Source organism: Brachyhypopomus gauderio, chromosome 1, assembly GCF_052324685.1.
Source record: "Brachyhypopomus gauderio isolate BG-103 chromosome 1, BGAUD_0.2, whole genome shotgun sequence".
NCBI classification, from domain to species: Eukaryota; Metazoa; Chordata; class Actinopteri; order Gymnotiformes; family Hypopomidae; genus Brachyhypopomus; species Brachyhypopomus gauderio.
In genome coordinates, this window is record NC_135211.1 from 52062805 (window position 1) to 52076837 (window position 14033).

Consider the following 14033-nt stretch of genomic DNA (forward strand, 5'->3'; position numbering starts at 1 on the left):
ATATCTGGACATGTTCTGAATCACAGAGCAAGGCTAAACGTAGCCTGGATAGCTCAGTCGGTAGAGCATCAGACTTTTAATCTGAGGGTCCAGGGTTCAAGTCCCTGTTCAGGCGTTGAACTTTACATGACCGTCAGCTCTTGAGCACCGTTCAGTCATCGTCAGGCAGGCTATTGGATTAGGCTGAACTTCCAGCTTTACGTCTGCCTACCTGTGACTTCCTTGTCATTAATTATTTTGTCTATGTCCTTGTTAATGATGACAAAAAAAACAACAATTAAAGCCACTCAGCCTTTCCTTTCTCTCTCTCTCTATGTGACATCACAATAGATTTTCTCAAAAAGCAATTCAAATTGTTCTAACCATTGGTGGGACCAACCCGTGGCCTTTTACCATCCACGTGTCCAAAATGCAGTACACATGCCAATGTTGTTAACAGACATACGTGTTGGTAGCTCTACATGTCCAACTGGTACAGTGTGAGGTTTCCTCTTTGGTGGACCTTAAAGAGTTGAAAAAGCCACAACCGAACTGGTATCTTTGTCAACGTCCTTGTTTCTGGATCTATGCTGCATGTGCGTCAGAATCCTTCGGTAGCTCAGATGGTAGAGCGGAGGACTGTAGAGGTTAAAGCAGCAATCCTTAGGCCACCGGTTCAAATCCGGTTCGAAGGAAGCTTCTTTTTTTTCCAGGATATTACTGCCCTTAATGTCAAGATGAGCAAAAAGTTTTCTGTTTTCCCTGACCGGGAATCGAACCCGGGCCGCGGCGGTGAGAGCGCCGAATCCTAGCCACTAGACCATCAGGGACAGCGATGGAATGCTAATGAATGAAGGCTTTTACATGAGTTCTGGCTGGCCGTTATTCATGAGTGAAGAAAGACCAGAATGTGGGTTATTCGTGACCACACCAGAACATGTGGACCTTTTTGTGTCAAGACTGTCAAATGCTTCCCATGTCAGAGGTTAAGAATATCTGGACATGTTCTGAATCACAGAGCAAGGTTAAACGTAGCCTGGATAGCTCAGTCGGTAGAGCATCAGACTTTTATTCTGAGGGTCCAGGGTTCAAGTCCCTGTTCAGGCGTTGAACTTTACATGACCGTCAGCTCTTGAGCACCGTTCAGTCATCGTCAGGCAGACTTTTGGATTAAGCTGAACTTCCAGCTTTACGTCTGCCTACCTGTGACTTCCTTGTCATTAATTATTTTGTCTATGTCCTTGTTAATGATGACAAAAAAAACACCAATTAAAGCCACTCAGCCTTTCCTTTCTCTCTCTCTCTATGTGACATCACAATAGATTTTCTCAAAAAGCAATTCAAATTGTTCTAACCATTGGTGGGACCAACCCGTGGCCTTTTACCATCCACGTGTCCAAAATGCAGTACGCATGCCAATGTTGTTAACAGACATACGTGTTGGTAGCTCTACATGTCCAACTGGTACAGTGTGAGGTTTCCTCTTTGGTGGACCTTAAAGAGTTGAAAAAGCCACAACCGAACTGGTATCTTTGTCAACGTCCTTGTTTCTGGATCTATGCTGCATGTGAGTCAGGATCCTTCGGTAGCTCAGATGGTAGAGCGGAGGACTGTAGAGGTTAAAGCAGCAATCCTTAGGCCACCGGTTCAAATCCGGTTCGAAGGAAGCTTCTTTTTTTTCCAGGATATTACTGCCCTTAATGTCATGATGAGCAAAAAGTTTTCTGTTTTCCCTGACCGGGAATCGAACCCGGGCCGCGGCGGTGAGAGCACCGAATCCTAGCCACTAGACCATCAGGGACAGCGATGTTATGCTAATGGATGAAGGCTTTTACATGAGTTCTGGCTGGCCGTTATTCATGAGTGAAGAAAGACCAGAATGTGGGTTATTCGTGACCACACCAGAACATGTGGACCTTTTTGTGTCAAGACTGTCAAATGCTTCCCATGTCAGAGGTCAAGAATATCTGGACATGTTCTGAATCACAGAGCAAGGCTAAACGTAGCCTGGATAGCTCAGTCGGTAGAGCATCAGACTTTTAATCTGAGGGTCCAGGGTTCAAGTCCCTGTTCAGGCGTTGAACTTTACATGACCGTCAGCTCTTGAGCACCGTTCACTCATCGTCAGGCAGGCTTTTGGATTAAGCTGAACTTCCAGCTTTACGTCTGCCTACCTGTGACTTCCTTGTCATTAATTATTTTGTCTATGTCCTTGTTAATGATGACAAAAAAAACAACAATTAAAGCCACTCAGCCTTTCCTTTCTCTCTCTCTCTATGTGACATCACAATAGATTTTCTCAAAAAGCAATTCAAATTGTTCTAACCATTGGTGGGACCAACCCGTGGCCTTTTACCATCCACGTGTCCAAAATGCAGTACGCATGCCAATGTTGTTAACAGACATACGTGTTGGTAGCTCTACATGTCCAACTGGTACAGTGTGAGGTTTCCTCTTTGGTGGACCTTAAAGAGTTGAAAAAGCCACAACCGAACTGGTATCTTTGTCAACGTCCTTGTTTCTGGATCTATGCTGCATGTGCGTCAGAATCCTTCGGTAGCTCAGATGGTAGAGCGGAGGACTGTAGAGGTTAAAGCAGCAATCCTTAGGCCACCGGTTCAAATCCGGTTCGAAGGAAGCTTCTTTTTTTCCAGGATATTACTGCCTTTAATGTCATGATGAGCAAAAAGTTTTCTGTTTTCCCTGACCGGGAATCGAACCCGGGCCGCGGCGGTGAGAGCGCCGAATCCTAGCCACTAGACCATCAGGGACAGCGATGGAATGCTAATGGATGAAGGCCTTTACATGAGTTCTGGCTGGCCGTTATTCATGAGTGAAGAAAGACCAGAATGTGGGTTATTCGTGACCACACCAGAACATGTGGACCTTTTTGTGTCAAGACTGTCAAATGCTTCCCATGTCAGAGGTCAAGAATATCTGGACATGTTCTAAATCACAGAGCAAGGTTAAATGTAGCCTGGATAGCTCAGTCGGTAGAGCATCAGACTTTTAATCTGAGGGTCCAGGGTTCAAGTCCCTGTTCAGGCGTTGAACTTTACATGACCGTCAGCTCTTGAGCACTGTTCACTCATCGTCAGGCAGGCTTTTGGATTAAGCTGAACTTCCAGCTTTACGTCTGCCTACCTGTGACTTCCTTGTCATTAATTATTTTGTCTATGTCCTTGTTAATGATGACAAAAAAAACAACAATTAAAGCCACTCAGCCTTTCCTTTCTCTCTCTCTCTATGTGACATCACAATAGATTTTCTCAAAAAGCAATTCAAATTGTTCTAACCATTGGTGGGACCAACCCGTGGCCTTTTACCATCCACGTGTCCAAAATGCAGTACGCATGCCAATGTTGTTAACAGACATACGTGTTGGTAGCTCTACATGTCCAACTGGTACAGTGTGAGGTTTCCTCTTTGGTGGACCTTAAAGAGTTGAAAAAGCCACAACCGAACTGGTATCTTTGTCAACGTCCTTGTTTCTGGATCTATGCTGCATGTGCATCAGAATCCTTCGGTAGCTCAGATGGTAGAGCGGAGGACTGTAGAGGTTAAAGCAGCAATCCTTAGGCCACCGGTTCAAATCCGGTTCGAAGGAAGCTTCTTTTTTTTCCAGGATATTACTGCCCTTAATGTCATGATGAGCAAAAAGTTTTCTGTTTTCCCTGACCGGGAATCGAACCCGGGCCGCGGCGGTGAGAGCGCCGAATCCTAGCCACTAGACCATCAGGGACAGCGATGTTATGCTAATGGATGAAGGCTTTTACATGAGTTCTGGCTGGCCGTTATTCATGAGTGAAGAAAGACCAGAATGTGGGTTATTCGTGACCACACCAGAACATGTGGACCTTTTTGTGTCAAGACTGTCAAATGCTTCCCATGTCAGAGGTCAAGAATATCTGGACATGTTCTGAATCACAGAGCAAGGCTAAACGTAGCCTGGATAGCTCAGTCGGTAGAGCATCAGACTTTTAATCTGAGGGTCCAGGGTTCAAGTCCCTGTTCAGGCGTTGAACTTTACATGACCGTCAGCTCTTGAGCACCGTTCACTCATCGTCAGGCAGGCTTTTGGATTAAGCTGAACTTCCAGCTTTACGTCTGCCTACCTGTGACTTCCTTGTCATTAATTATTTTGTCTATGTCCTTGTTAATGATGACAAAAAAAACAACAATTAAAGCCACTCAGCCTTTCCTTTCTCTCTCTCTCTATGTGACATCACAATAGATTTTCTCAAAAAGCAATTCAAATTGTTCTAACCATTGGTGGGACCAACCCGTGGCCTTTTACCATCCACGTGTCCAAAATGCAGTACGCATGCCAATGTTGTTAACAGACATACGTGTTGGTAGCTCTACATGTCCAACTGGTACAGTGTGAGGTTTCCTCTTTGGTGGACCTTAAAGAGTTGAAAAAGCCACAACCGAACTGGTATCTTTGTCAACGTCCTTGTTTCTGGATCTATGCTGCATGTGCGTCAGAATCCTTCGGTAGCTCAGATGGTAGAGCGGAGGACTGTAGAGGTTAAAGCAGCAATCCTTAGGCCACCGGTTCAAATCCGGTTCGAAGGAAGCTTCTTTTTTTTCCAGGATATTACTGCCCTTAATGTCATGATGAGCAAAAAGTTTTCTGTTTTCCCTGACCGGGAATCGAACCCGGGCCGCGGCGGTGAGAGCACCGAATCCTAGCCACTAGACCATCAGGGACAGCGATGTTATGCTAATGGATGAAGGCTTTTACATGAGTTCTGGCTGGCCGTTATTCATGAGTGAAGAAAGACCAGAATGTGGGTTATTCGTGACCACACCAGAACATGTGGACCTTTTTGTGTCAAGACTGTCAAATGCTTCCCATGTCAGAGGTCAAGAATATCTGGACATGTTCTGAATCACAGAGCAAGGCTAAACGTAGCCTGGATAGCTCAGTCGGTAGAGCATCAGACTTTTAATCTGAGGGTCCAGGGTTCAAGTCCCTGTTCAGGCGTTGAACTTTACATGACCGTCAGCTCTTGAGCACCGTTCACTCATCGTCAGGCAGGCTTTTGGATTAAGCTGAACTTCCAGCTTTACGTCTGCCTACCTGTGACTTCCTTGTCATTAATTATTTTGTCTATGTCCTTGTTAATGATGACAAAAAAAACAACAATTAAAGCCACTCAGCCTTTCCTTTCTCTCTCTCTCTATGTGACATCACAATAGATTTTCTCAAAAAGCAATTCAAATTGTTCTAACCATTGGTGGGACCAACCCGTGGCCTTTTACCATCCACGTGTCCAAAATGCAGTACGCATGCCAATGTTGTTAACAGACATACGTGTTGGTAGCTCTACATGTCCAACTGGTACAGTGTGAGGTTTCCTCTTTGGTGGACCTTAAAGAGTTGAAAAAGCCACAACCGAACTGGTATCTTTGTCAACGTCCTTGTTTCTGGATCTATGCTGCATGTGCGTCAGAATCCTTCGGTAGCTCAGATGGTAGAGCGGAGGACTGTAGAGGTTAAAGCAGCAATCCTTAGGCCACCGGTTCAAATCCGGTTCGAAGGAAGCTTCTTTTTTTTCCAGGATATTACTGCCCTTAATGTCATGATGAGCAAAAAGTTTTCTGTTTTCCCTGACCGGGAATCGAACCCGGGCCGCGGCGGTGAGAGCGCCGAATCCTAGCCACTAGACCATCAGGGACAGCGATGTTATGCTAATGGATGAAGGCTTTTACATGAGTTCTGGCTGGCCGTTATTCATGAGTGAAGAAAGACCAGAATGTGGGTTATTCGTGACCACACCAGAACATGTGGACCTTTTTGTGTCAAGACTGTCAAATGCTTCCCATGTCAGAGGTCAAGAATATCTGGACATGTTCTGAATCACAGAGCAAGGCTAAACGTAGCCTGGATAGCTCAGTCGGTAGAGCATCAGACTTTTAATCTGAGGGTCCAGGGTTCAAGTCCCTGTTCAGGCGTTGAACTTTACATGACCGTCAGCTCTTGAGCACCGTTCACTCATCGTCAGGCAGGCTTTTGGATTAAGCTGAACTTCCAGCTTTACGTCTGCCTACCTGTGACTTCCTTGTCATTAATTATTTTGTCTATGTCCTTGTTAATGATGACAAAAAAAACAACAATTAAAGCCACTCAGCCTTTCCTTTCTCTCTCTCTCTATGTGACATCACAATAGATTTTCTCAAAAAGCAATTCAAATTGTTCTAACCATTGGTGGGACCAACCCGTGGCCTTTTACCATCCACGTGTCCAAAATGCAGTACGCATGCCAATGTTGTTAACAGACATACGTGTTGGTAGCTCTACATGTCCAACTGGTACAGTGTGAGGTTTCCTCTTTGGTGGACCTTAAAGAGTTGAAAAAGCCACAACCGAACTGGTATCTTTGTCAACGTCCTTGTTTCTGGATCTATGCTGCATGTGCGTCAGAATCCTTCGGTAGCTCAGATGGTAGAGCGGAGGACTGTAGAGGTTAAAGCAGCAATCCTTAGGCCACCGGTTCAAATCCGGTTCGAAGGAAGCTTCTTTTTTTTCCAGGATATTACTGCCCTTAATGTCATGATGAGCAAAAAGTTTTCTGTTTTCCCTGACCGGGAATCGAACCCGGGCCGCGGCGGTGAGAGCGCCGAATCCTAGCCACTAGACCATCAGGGACAGCGATGTTATGCTAATGGATGAAGGCTTTTACATGAGTTCTGGCTGGCCGTTATTCATGAGTGAAGAAAGACCAGAATGTGGGTTATTCGTGACCACACCAGAACATGTGGACCTTTTTGTGTCAAGACTGTCAAATGCTTCCCATGTCAGAGGTCAAGAATATCTGGACATGTTCTGAATCACAGAGCAAGGCTAAACGTAGCCTGGATAGCTCAGTCGGTAGAGCATCAGACTTTTAATCTGAGGGTCCAGGGTTCAAGTCCCTGTTCAGGCGTTGAACTTTACATGACCGTCAGCTCTTGAGCACCGTTCACTCATCGTCAGGCAGGCTTTTGGATTAAGCTGAACTTCCAGCTTTACGTCTGCCTACCTGTGACTTCCTTGTCATTAATTATTTTGTCTATATATGCTTCCATTACCACACATCATTAATAAACATGGTATTAGTTATCATCAATATGCAGATGACACTCAACTTTATATCTCGCTAGAACCTAAAGCCCTAAAATCAATTTGCTCACTGTTTGACTGCATAGATGATATACAGACATGGATGTCTGACAATTTTCTGCAGTTAAATAAACAGAAGACAGAGGTTCTTGTTCTTGGCAGTGATTCACAAAGGAATGATGTCCAGACTTATTTAAATCAAATGAATCTGAAAGCCAGACAATGTGTTAAGAACCTGGGCGTCACCTTTGATAATGAGCTCAGCTTCAAATCACACATCATGACTACATGCAAGACAGCTTACTTTCATCTTCGAAACATCGCTAAGGTCCGAGATATGCTCTCTCCTGCTGACAGTGAAAAACTTGTCCATGCATTTATCACATCAAGGCTAGATTATTGTAACGCTGTTCTATCTGCTCTTCCAAAGAGCTCTATTTCGCACCTACAGCGAGTTCAGAACGCGGCTGCAAGGGTTCTGACCCGCAGGAGAAAGAGAGATCATATTACACCTGCACTCCACTCACTGCACTGGTTACCTGTCAGCTTTAGAATAGATTTTAAGGTTCTAGTCATGGTTTTTAAATGTCTTCATGGTCTTGCCCCTCTTTACCTAAGTGAAATGATGGTTAGATATGTTCCAGTCAGGTCTCTCAGGTCTTCAAACAGTAATCTACTGGTGATTCCTAAAAGCCGATTAAAGATTGGCGAGGGTGCTTTTAGCCACTATGGCCCAAAGCTCTGGAATTCTCTTCCTGAAGAGCTCAGAGGCATTTCATCCCTGCATAGTTTTAAGAGCAGTCTCAAAACATTCCTGTTTAGATCCGCTTTTAGTTAAAACTATTAAGATAGAGTTTCTTATCTTATTTACTTTACTTTTTATTATCTTACTTACTTCACTTTTTACTTTTTATGTTATTTTAATATTTTTATCTTTAATTTCTTTTAAAATTTTCTTCTGTCTTTTTGTCTTTGTCTTATCTCCTTTTAATGTTTCTTTTATTTATACTGTAAAGCACTTTGAGTTACATGTATGTATGAAAGGTGCTATACAAATAAAGATTATTATTATTATTATTATTATTATGTCCTTGTTAATGATGACAAAAAAAACAACAATTAAAGCCACTCAGCCTTTCCTTTCTCTCTCTCTCTATGTGACATCACAATAGATTTTCTCAAAAAGCAATTCAAATTGTTCTAACCATTGGTGGGACCAACCCGTGGCCTTTTACCATCCACGTGTCCAAAATGCAGTACGCATGCCAATGTTGTTAACAGACATACGTGTTGGTAGCTCTACATGTCCAACTGGTACAGTGTGAGGTTTCCTCTTTGGTGGACCTTAAAGAGTTGAAAAAGCCACAACCGAACTGGTATCTTTGTCAACGTCCTTGTTTCTGGATCTATGCTGCATGTGCGTCAGAATCCTTCGGTAGCTCAGATGGTAGAGCGGAGGACTGTAGAGGTTAAAGCAGCAATCCTTAGGCCACCGGTTCAAATCCGGTTCGAAGGAAGCTTCTTTTTTTCCAGGATATTACTGCCTTTAATGTCATGATGGGCAAAAAGTTTTCTGTTTTCCCTGACCGGGAATCGAACCCGGGCCGCGGCGGTGAGAGCGCCGAATCCTAGCCACTAGACCATCAGGGACAGCGATGTTATGCTAATGAATGAAGGCTTTTACATGAGTTCTGGCTGGCCGTTATTCATGAGTGAAGAAAGACCAGAATGTGGGTTATTCGTGACCACACCAGAACATGTGGACCTTTTTGTGTCAAGACTGTCAAATGCTTCCCATGTCAGAGGTCAAGAATATCTGGACATGTTCTGAATCACAGAGCAAGGCTAAACGTAGCCTGGATAGCTCAGTCGGTAGAGCATCAGACTTTTAATCTGAGGGTCCAGGGTTCAAGTCCCTGTTCAGGCGTTGAACTTTACATGACCGTCAGCTCTTGAGCACCGTTCACTCATCGTCAGGCAGACTTTTGGATTAAGCTGAACTTCCAGCTTTACATCTGCCTACCTGTGACTTCCTTGTCATTAATTATTTTGTCTATGTCCTTGTTAATGATGAAAAAAAAAACACCAATTAAAGCCACTCAGCCTTTCCTTTCTCTCTCTCTCTATGTGACATCACAATAGATTTTCTCAAAAAGCAATTCAAATTGTTCTAACCATTGGTGGGACCAACCCGTGGCCTTTTACCATCCACGTGTCCAAAATGCAGTACGCATGCCAATGTTGTTAACAGACATACGTGTTGGTAGCTCTACATGTCCAACTGGTACAGTGTGAGGTTTCCTCTTTGGTGGACCTTAAAGAGTTGAAAAAGCCACAACCGAACTGGTATCTTTGTCAACGTCCTTGTTTCTGGATCTATGCTGCATGTGCGTCAGAATCCTTCGGTAGCTCAGATGGTAGAGCGGAGGACTGTAGAGGTTAAAGCAGCAATCCTTAGGCCACCGGTTCAAATCCGGTTCGAAGGAAGCTTCTTTTTTTCCAGGATATTACTGCCTTTAATGTCATGATGAGCAAAAAGTTTTCTGTTTTCCCTGACCGGGAATCGAACCCGGGCCGCGGCGGTGAGAGCGCCGAATCCTAGCCACTAGACCATCAGGGACAGCGATGTTATGCTAATGGATGAAGGCTTTTACATGAGTTCTGGCTGGCCGTTATTCATGAGTGAAGAAAGACCAGAATGTGGGTTATTCGTGACCACACCAGAACATGTGGACCTTTTTGTGTCAAGACTGTCAAATGCTTCCCATGTCAGAGGTCAAGAATATCTGGACATGTTCTGAATCACAGAGCAAGGCTAAACGTAGCCTGGATAGCTCAGTCGGTAGAGCATCAGACTTTTAATCTGAGGGTCCAGGGTTCAAGTCCCTGTTCAGGCGTTGAACTTTACATGACCGTCAGCTCTTGAGCACCGTTCACTCATCGTCAGGCAGGCTTTTGGATTAAGCTGAACTTCCAGCTTTACGTCTGCCTACCTGTGACTTCCTTGTCATTAATTATTTTGTCTATGTCCTTGTTAATGATGACAAAAAAAACAACAATTAAAGCCACTCAGCCTTTCCTTTCTCTCTCTCTCTATGTGACATCACAATAGATTTTCTCAAAAAGCAATTCAAATTGTTCTAACCATTGGTGGGACCAACCCGTGGCCTTTTACCATCCACGTGTCCAAAATGCAGTACGCATGCCAATGTTGTTAACAGACATACGTGTTGGTAGCTCTACATGTCCAACTGGTACAGTGTGAGGTTTCCTCTTTGGTGGACCTTAAAGAGTTGAAAAAGCCACAACCGAACTGGTATCTTTGTCAACGTCCTTGTTTCTGGATCTATGCTGCATGTGCGTCAGAATCCTTCGGTAGCTCAGATGGTAGAGCGGAGGACTGTAGAGGTTAAAGCAGCAATCCTTAGGCCACCGGTTCAAATCCGGTTCGAAGGAAGCTTCTTTTTTTTCCAGGATATTACTGCCCTTAATGTCATGATGAGCAAAAAGTTTTCTGTTTTCCCTGACCGGGAATCGAACCCGGGCCGCGGCGGTGAGAGCGCCGAATCCTAGCCACTAGACCATCAGGGACAGCGATGTTATGCTAATGGATGAAGGCTTTTACATGAGTTCTGGCTGGCCGTTATTCATGAGTGAAGAAAGACCAGAATGTGGGTTATTCGTGACCACACCAGAACATGTGGACCTTTTTGTGTCAAGACTGTCAAATGCTTCCCATGTCAGAGGTCAAGAATATCTGGACATGTTCTGAATCACAGAGCAAGGCTAAATGTAGCCTGGATAGCTCAGTCGGTAGAGCATCAGACTTTTAATCTGAGGGTCCAGGGTTCAAGTCCCTGTTCAGGCGTTGAACTTTACATGACCGTCAGCTCTTGAGCACCGTTCACTCATCGTCAGGCAGGCTTTTGGATTAAGCTGAACTTCCAGCTTTACGTCTGCCTACCTGTGACTTCCTTGTCATTAATTATTTTGTCTATGTCCTTGTTAATGATGACAAAAAAAACAACAATTAAAGCCACTCAGCCTTTCCTTTCTCTCTCTCTCTATGTGACATCACAATAGATTTTCTCAAAAAGCAATTCAAATTGTTCTAACCATTGGTGGGACCAACCCGTGGCCTTTTACCATCCACGTGTCCAAAATGCAGTACGCATGCCAATGTTGTTAACAGACATACGTGTTGGTAGCTCTACATGTCCAACTGGTACAGTGTGAGGTTTCCTCTTTGGTGGACCTTAAAGAGTTGAAAAAGCCACAACCGAACTGGTATCTTTGTCAACGTCCTTGTTTCTGGATCTATGCTGCATGTGCGTCAGAATCCTTCGGTAGCTCAGATGGTAGAGCGGAGGACTGTAGAGGTTAAAGCAGCAATCCTTAGGCCACCGGTTCAAATCCGGTTCGAAGGAAGCTTCTTTTTTTTCCAGGATATTACTGCCCTTAATGTCATGATGAGCAAAAAGTTTTCTGTTTTCCCTGACCGGGAATCGAACCCGGGCCGCGGCGGTGAGAGCGCCGAATCCTAGCCACTAGACCATCAGGGACAGCGATGTTATGCTAATGGATGAAGGCTTTTACATGAGTTCTGGCTGGCCGTTATTCATGAGTGAAGAAAGACCAGAATGTGGGTTATTCGTGACCACACCAGAACATGTGGACCTTTTTGTGTCAAGACTGTCAAATGCTTCCCATGTCAGAGGTCAAGAATATCTGGACATGTTCTGAATCACAGAGCAAGGCTAAACGTAGCCTGGATAGCTCAGTCGGTAGAGCATCAGACTTTTAATCTGAGGGTCCAGGGTTCAAGTCCCTGTTCAGGCGTTGAACTTTACATGACCGTCAGCTCTTGAGCACCGTTCACTCATCGTCAGGCAGGCTTTTGGATTAAGCTGAACTTCCAGCTTTACGTCTGCCTACCTGTGACTTCCTTGTCATTAATTATTTTGTCTATATATGCTTCCATTACCACACATCATTAATAAACATGGTATTAGTTATCATCAATATGCAGATGACACTCAACTTTATATCTCGCTAGAACCTAAAGCCCTAAAATCAATTTGCTCACTGTTTGACTGCATAGATGATATACAGACATGGATGTCTGACAATTTTCTGCAGTTAAATAAACAGAAGACAGAGGTTCTTGTTCTTGGCAGTGATTCACAAAGGAATGATGTCCAGACTTATTTAAATCAAATGAATCTGAAAGCCAGACAATGTGTTAAGAACCTGGGCGTCACCTTTGATAATGAGCTCAGCTTCAAATCACACATCATGACTACATGCAAGACAGCTTACTTTCATCTTCGAAACATCGCTAAGGTCCGAGATATGCTCTCTCCTGCTGACAGTGAAAAACTTGTCCATGCATTTATCACATCAAGGCTAGATTATTGTAACGCTGTTCTATCTGCTCTTCCAAAGAGCTCTATTTCGCACCTACAGCGAGTTCAGAACGCGGCTGCAAGGGTTCTGACCCGCAGGAGAAAGAGAGATCATATTACACCTGCACTCCACTCACTGCACTGGTTACCTGTCAGCTTTAGAATAGATTTTAAGGTTCTAGTCATGGTTTTTAAATGTCTTCATGGTCTTGCCCCTCTTTACCTAAGTGAAATGATGGTTAGATATGTTCCAGTCAGGTCTCTCAGGTCTTCAAACAGTAATCTACTGGTGATTCCTAAAAGCCGATTAAAGATTGGCGAGGGTGCTTTTAGCCACTATGGCCCAAAGCTCTGGAATTCTCTTCCTGAAGAGCTCAGAGGCATTTCATCCCTGCATAGTTTTAAGAGCAGTCTCAAAACATTCCTGTTTAGATCCGCTTTTAGTTAAAACTATTAAGATAGAGTTTCTTATCTTATTTACTTTACTTTTTATTATCTTACTTACTTCACTTTTTACTTTTTATGTTATTTTAATATTTTTATCTTTAATTTCTTTTAAAATTTTCTTCTGTCTTTTTGTCTTTGTCTTATCTCCTTTTAATGTTTCTTTTATTTATACTGTAAAGCACTTTGAGTTACATGTATGTATGAAAGGTGCTATACAAATAAAGATTATTATTATTATTATTATTATTATGTCCTTGTTAATGATGACAAAAAAAACAACAATTAAAGCCACTCAGCCTTTCCTTTCTCTCTCTCTCTATGTGACATCACAATAGATTTTCTCAAAAAGCAATTCAAATTGTTCTAACCATTGGTGGGACCAACCCGTGGCCTTTTACCATCCACGTGTCCAAAATGCAGTACGCATGCCAATGTTGTTAACAGACATACGTGTTGGTAGCTCTACATGTCCAACTGGTACAGTGTGAGGTTTCCTCTTTGGTGGACCTTAAAGAGTTGAAAAAGCCACAACCGAACTGGTATCTTTGTCAACGTCCTTGTTTCTGGATCTATGCTGCATGTGCGTCAGAATCCTTCGGTAGCTCAGATGGTAGAGCGGAGGACTGTAGAGGTTAAAGCAGCAATCCTTAGGCCACCGGTTCAAATCCGGTTCGAAGGAAGCTTCTTTTTTTCCAGGATATTACTGCCTTTAATGTCATGATGGGCAAAAAGTTTTCTGTTTTCCCTGACCGGGAATCGAACCCGGGCCGCGGCGGTGAGAGCGCCGAATCCTAGCCACTAGACCATCAGGGACAGCGATGTCATGCTAATGAATGAAGGCTTTTACATGAGTTCTGGCTGGCCGTTATTCATGAGTGAAGAAAGACCAGAATGTGGGTTATTCGTGACCACACCAGAACATGTGGACCTTTTTGTGTCAAGACTGTCAAATGCTTCCCATGTCAGAGGTCAAGAATATCTGGACATGTTCTGAATCACAGAGCAAGGCTAAACGTAGCCTGGATAGCTCAGTCGGTAGAGCATCAGACTTTTAATCTGAGGGTCCAGGGTTCAAGTCCCTGTTCAGGCGTTGA

General features: G+C 43.8%; 37 non-coding genes across 37 annotated transcripts; 25 read left to right on the forward strand and 12 right to left on the reverse strand.

Annotated features, from left to right (window-relative positions):
- The first annotated feature begins 42 nt into the window (after positions 1-42).
- On the forward strand, positions 43-115 carry trnak-uuu (transfer RNA lysine (anticodon UUU)). The gene has a single exon. It is a non-coding gene; the product is annotated as a tRNA-Lys (tRNA).
- Positions 116-587: 472 nt separating this feature from the next.
- Positions 588-674, forward strand: trnay-gua (transfer RNA tyrosine (anticodon GUA)). The gene is given in 2 exon segments: positions 588-624; positions 639-674. It is a non-coding gene; the product is annotated as a tRNA-Tyr (tRNA).
- A 63-nt stretch (positions 675-737) lies between these two features.
- trnae-cuc (transfer RNA glutamic acid (anticodon CUC)) lies at positions 738-809 on the reverse strand. Its single transcript has one exon. It is a non-coding gene; the product is annotated as a tRNA-Glu (tRNA).
- A 204-nt stretch (positions 810-1013) lies between these two features.
- On the forward strand, positions 1014-1086 carry trnak-uuu (transfer RNA lysine (anticodon UUU)). Its single transcript has one exon. It is a non-coding gene; the product is annotated as a tRNA-Lys (tRNA).
- A 472-nt stretch (positions 1087-1558) lies between these two features.
- trnay-gua (transfer RNA tyrosine (anticodon GUA)) lies at positions 1559-1645 on the forward strand. The gene is given in 2 exon segments: positions 1559-1595; positions 1610-1645. It is a non-coding gene; the product is annotated as a tRNA-Tyr (tRNA).
- A 63-nt stretch (positions 1646-1708) lies between these two features.
- Positions 1709-1780, reverse strand: trnae-cuc (transfer RNA glutamic acid (anticodon CUC)). Its single transcript has one exon. It is a non-coding gene; the product is annotated as a tRNA-Glu (tRNA).
- Positions 1781-1984: 204 nt separating this feature from the next.
- On the forward strand, positions 1985-2057 carry trnak-uuu (transfer RNA lysine (anticodon UUU)). The gene has a single exon. It is a non-coding gene; the product is annotated as a tRNA-Lys (tRNA).
- Positions 2058-2529: 472 nt separating this feature from the next.
- trnay-gua (transfer RNA tyrosine (anticodon GUA)) lies at positions 2530-2616 on the forward strand. The gene is given in 2 exon segments: positions 2530-2566; positions 2581-2616. It is a non-coding gene; the product is annotated as a tRNA-Tyr (tRNA).
- Positions 2617-2678: 62 nt separating this feature from the next.
- Positions 2679-2750, reverse strand: trnae-cuc (transfer RNA glutamic acid (anticodon CUC)). Its single transcript has one exon. It is a non-coding gene; the product is annotated as a tRNA-Glu (tRNA).
- Positions 2751-2954: 204 nt separating this feature from the next.
- Positions 2955-3027, forward strand: trnak-uuu (transfer RNA lysine (anticodon UUU)). The gene has a single exon. It is a non-coding gene; the product is annotated as a tRNA-Lys (tRNA).
- Positions 3028-3499: 472 nt separating this feature from the next.
- On the forward strand, positions 3500-3586 carry trnay-gua (transfer RNA tyrosine (anticodon GUA)). Its single transcript is given in 2 exon segments — positions 3500-3536; positions 3551-3586. It is a non-coding gene; the product is annotated as a tRNA-Tyr (tRNA).
- A 63-nt stretch (positions 3587-3649) lies between these two features.
- On the reverse strand, positions 3650-3721 carry trnae-cuc (transfer RNA glutamic acid (anticodon CUC)). Its single transcript has one exon. It is a non-coding gene; the product is annotated as a tRNA-Glu (tRNA).
- Positions 3722-3925: 204 nt separating this feature from the next.
- On the forward strand, positions 3926-3998 carry trnak-uuu (transfer RNA lysine (anticodon UUU)). The gene has a single exon. It is a non-coding gene; the product is annotated as a tRNA-Lys (tRNA).
- Positions 3999-4470: 472 nt separating this feature from the next.
- Positions 4471-4557, forward strand: trnay-gua (transfer RNA tyrosine (anticodon GUA)). The gene is given in 2 exon segments: positions 4471-4507; positions 4522-4557. It is a non-coding gene; the product is annotated as a tRNA-Tyr (tRNA).
- Positions 4558-4620: 63 nt separating this feature from the next.
- Positions 4621-4692, reverse strand: trnae-cuc (transfer RNA glutamic acid (anticodon CUC)). Its single transcript has one exon. It is a non-coding gene; the product is annotated as a tRNA-Glu (tRNA).
- Positions 4693-4896: 204 nt separating this feature from the next.
- On the forward strand, positions 4897-4969 carry trnak-uuu (transfer RNA lysine (anticodon UUU)). The gene has a single exon. It is a non-coding gene; the product is annotated as a tRNA-Lys (tRNA).
- A 472-nt stretch (positions 4970-5441) lies between these two features.
- On the forward strand, positions 5442-5528 carry trnay-gua (transfer RNA tyrosine (anticodon GUA)). Its single transcript is given in 2 exon segments — positions 5442-5478; positions 5493-5528. It is a non-coding gene; the product is annotated as a tRNA-Tyr (tRNA).
- Positions 5529-5591: 63 nt separating this feature from the next.
- trnae-cuc (transfer RNA glutamic acid (anticodon CUC)) lies at positions 5592-5663 on the reverse strand. The gene has a single exon. It is a non-coding gene; the product is annotated as a tRNA-Glu (tRNA).
- A 204-nt stretch (positions 5664-5867) lies between these two features.
- On the forward strand, positions 5868-5940 carry trnak-uuu (transfer RNA lysine (anticodon UUU)). The gene has a single exon. It is a non-coding gene; the product is annotated as a tRNA-Lys (tRNA).
- Positions 5941-6412: 472 nt separating this feature from the next.
- trnay-gua (transfer RNA tyrosine (anticodon GUA)) lies at positions 6413-6499 on the forward strand. Its single transcript is given in 2 exon segments — positions 6413-6449; positions 6464-6499. It is a non-coding gene; the product is annotated as a tRNA-Tyr (tRNA).
- A 63-nt stretch (positions 6500-6562) lies between these two features.
- trnae-cuc (transfer RNA glutamic acid (anticodon CUC)) lies at positions 6563-6634 on the reverse strand. Its single transcript has one exon. It is a non-coding gene; the product is annotated as a tRNA-Glu (tRNA).
- A 204-nt stretch (positions 6635-6838) lies between these two features.
- trnak-uuu (transfer RNA lysine (anticodon UUU)) lies at positions 6839-6911 on the forward strand. Its single transcript has one exon. It is a non-coding gene; the product is annotated as a tRNA-Lys (tRNA).
- Positions 6912-8516: 1605 nt separating this feature from the next.
- Positions 8517-8603, forward strand: trnay-gua (transfer RNA tyrosine (anticodon GUA)). Its single transcript is given in 2 exon segments — positions 8517-8553; positions 8568-8603. It is a non-coding gene; the product is annotated as a tRNA-Tyr (tRNA).
- Positions 8604-8665: 62 nt separating this feature from the next.
- Positions 8666-8737, reverse strand: trnae-cuc (transfer RNA glutamic acid (anticodon CUC)). Its single transcript has one exon. It is a non-coding gene; the product is annotated as a tRNA-Glu (tRNA).
- Positions 8738-8941: 204 nt separating this feature from the next.
- Positions 8942-9014, forward strand: trnak-uuu (transfer RNA lysine (anticodon UUU)). Its single transcript has one exon. It is a non-coding gene; the product is annotated as a tRNA-Lys (tRNA).
- A 472-nt stretch (positions 9015-9486) lies between these two features.
- Positions 9487-9573, forward strand: trnay-gua (transfer RNA tyrosine (anticodon GUA)). The gene is given in 2 exon segments: positions 9487-9523; positions 9538-9573. It is a non-coding gene; the product is annotated as a tRNA-Tyr (tRNA).
- Positions 9574-9635: 62 nt separating this feature from the next.
- On the reverse strand, positions 9636-9707 carry trnae-cuc (transfer RNA glutamic acid (anticodon CUC)). The gene has a single exon. It is a non-coding gene; the product is annotated as a tRNA-Glu (tRNA).
- Positions 9708-9911: 204 nt separating this feature from the next.
- Positions 9912-9984, forward strand: trnak-uuu (transfer RNA lysine (anticodon UUU)). The gene has a single exon. It is a non-coding gene; the product is annotated as a tRNA-Lys (tRNA).
- Positions 9985-10456: 472 nt separating this feature from the next.
- On the forward strand, positions 10457-10543 carry trnay-gua (transfer RNA tyrosine (anticodon GUA)). The gene is given in 2 exon segments: positions 10457-10493; positions 10508-10543. It is a non-coding gene; the product is annotated as a tRNA-Tyr (tRNA).
- Positions 10544-10606: 63 nt separating this feature from the next.
- On the reverse strand, positions 10607-10678 carry trnae-cuc (transfer RNA glutamic acid (anticodon CUC)). Its single transcript has one exon. It is a non-coding gene; the product is annotated as a tRNA-Glu (tRNA).
- Positions 10679-10882: 204 nt separating this feature from the next.
- Positions 10883-10955, forward strand: trnak-uuu (transfer RNA lysine (anticodon UUU)). Its single transcript has one exon. It is a non-coding gene; the product is annotated as a tRNA-Lys (tRNA).
- Positions 10956-11427: 472 nt separating this feature from the next.
- trnay-gua (transfer RNA tyrosine (anticodon GUA)) lies at positions 11428-11514 on the forward strand. The gene is given in 2 exon segments: positions 11428-11464; positions 11479-11514. It is a non-coding gene; the product is annotated as a tRNA-Tyr (tRNA).
- Positions 11515-11577: 63 nt separating this feature from the next.
- Positions 11578-11649, reverse strand: trnae-cuc (transfer RNA glutamic acid (anticodon CUC)). The gene has a single exon. It is a non-coding gene; the product is annotated as a tRNA-Glu (tRNA).
- Positions 11650-11853: 204 nt separating this feature from the next.
- On the forward strand, positions 11854-11926 carry trnak-uuu (transfer RNA lysine (anticodon UUU)). Its single transcript has one exon. It is a non-coding gene; the product is annotated as a tRNA-Lys (tRNA).
- Positions 11927-13531: 1605 nt separating this feature from the next.
- Positions 13532-13618, forward strand: trnay-gua (transfer RNA tyrosine (anticodon GUA)). The gene is given in 2 exon segments: positions 13532-13568; positions 13583-13618. It is a non-coding gene; the product is annotated as a tRNA-Tyr (tRNA).
- A 62-nt stretch (positions 13619-13680) lies between these two features.
- trnae-cuc (transfer RNA glutamic acid (anticodon CUC)) lies at positions 13681-13752 on the reverse strand. The gene has a single exon. It is a non-coding gene; the product is annotated as a tRNA-Glu (tRNA).
- A 204-nt stretch (positions 13753-13956) lies between these two features.
- On the forward strand, positions 13957-14029 carry trnak-uuu (transfer RNA lysine (anticodon UUU)). Its single transcript has one exon. It is a non-coding gene; the product is annotated as a tRNA-Lys (tRNA).
- Positions 14030-14033: the final 4 nt, after the last annotated feature.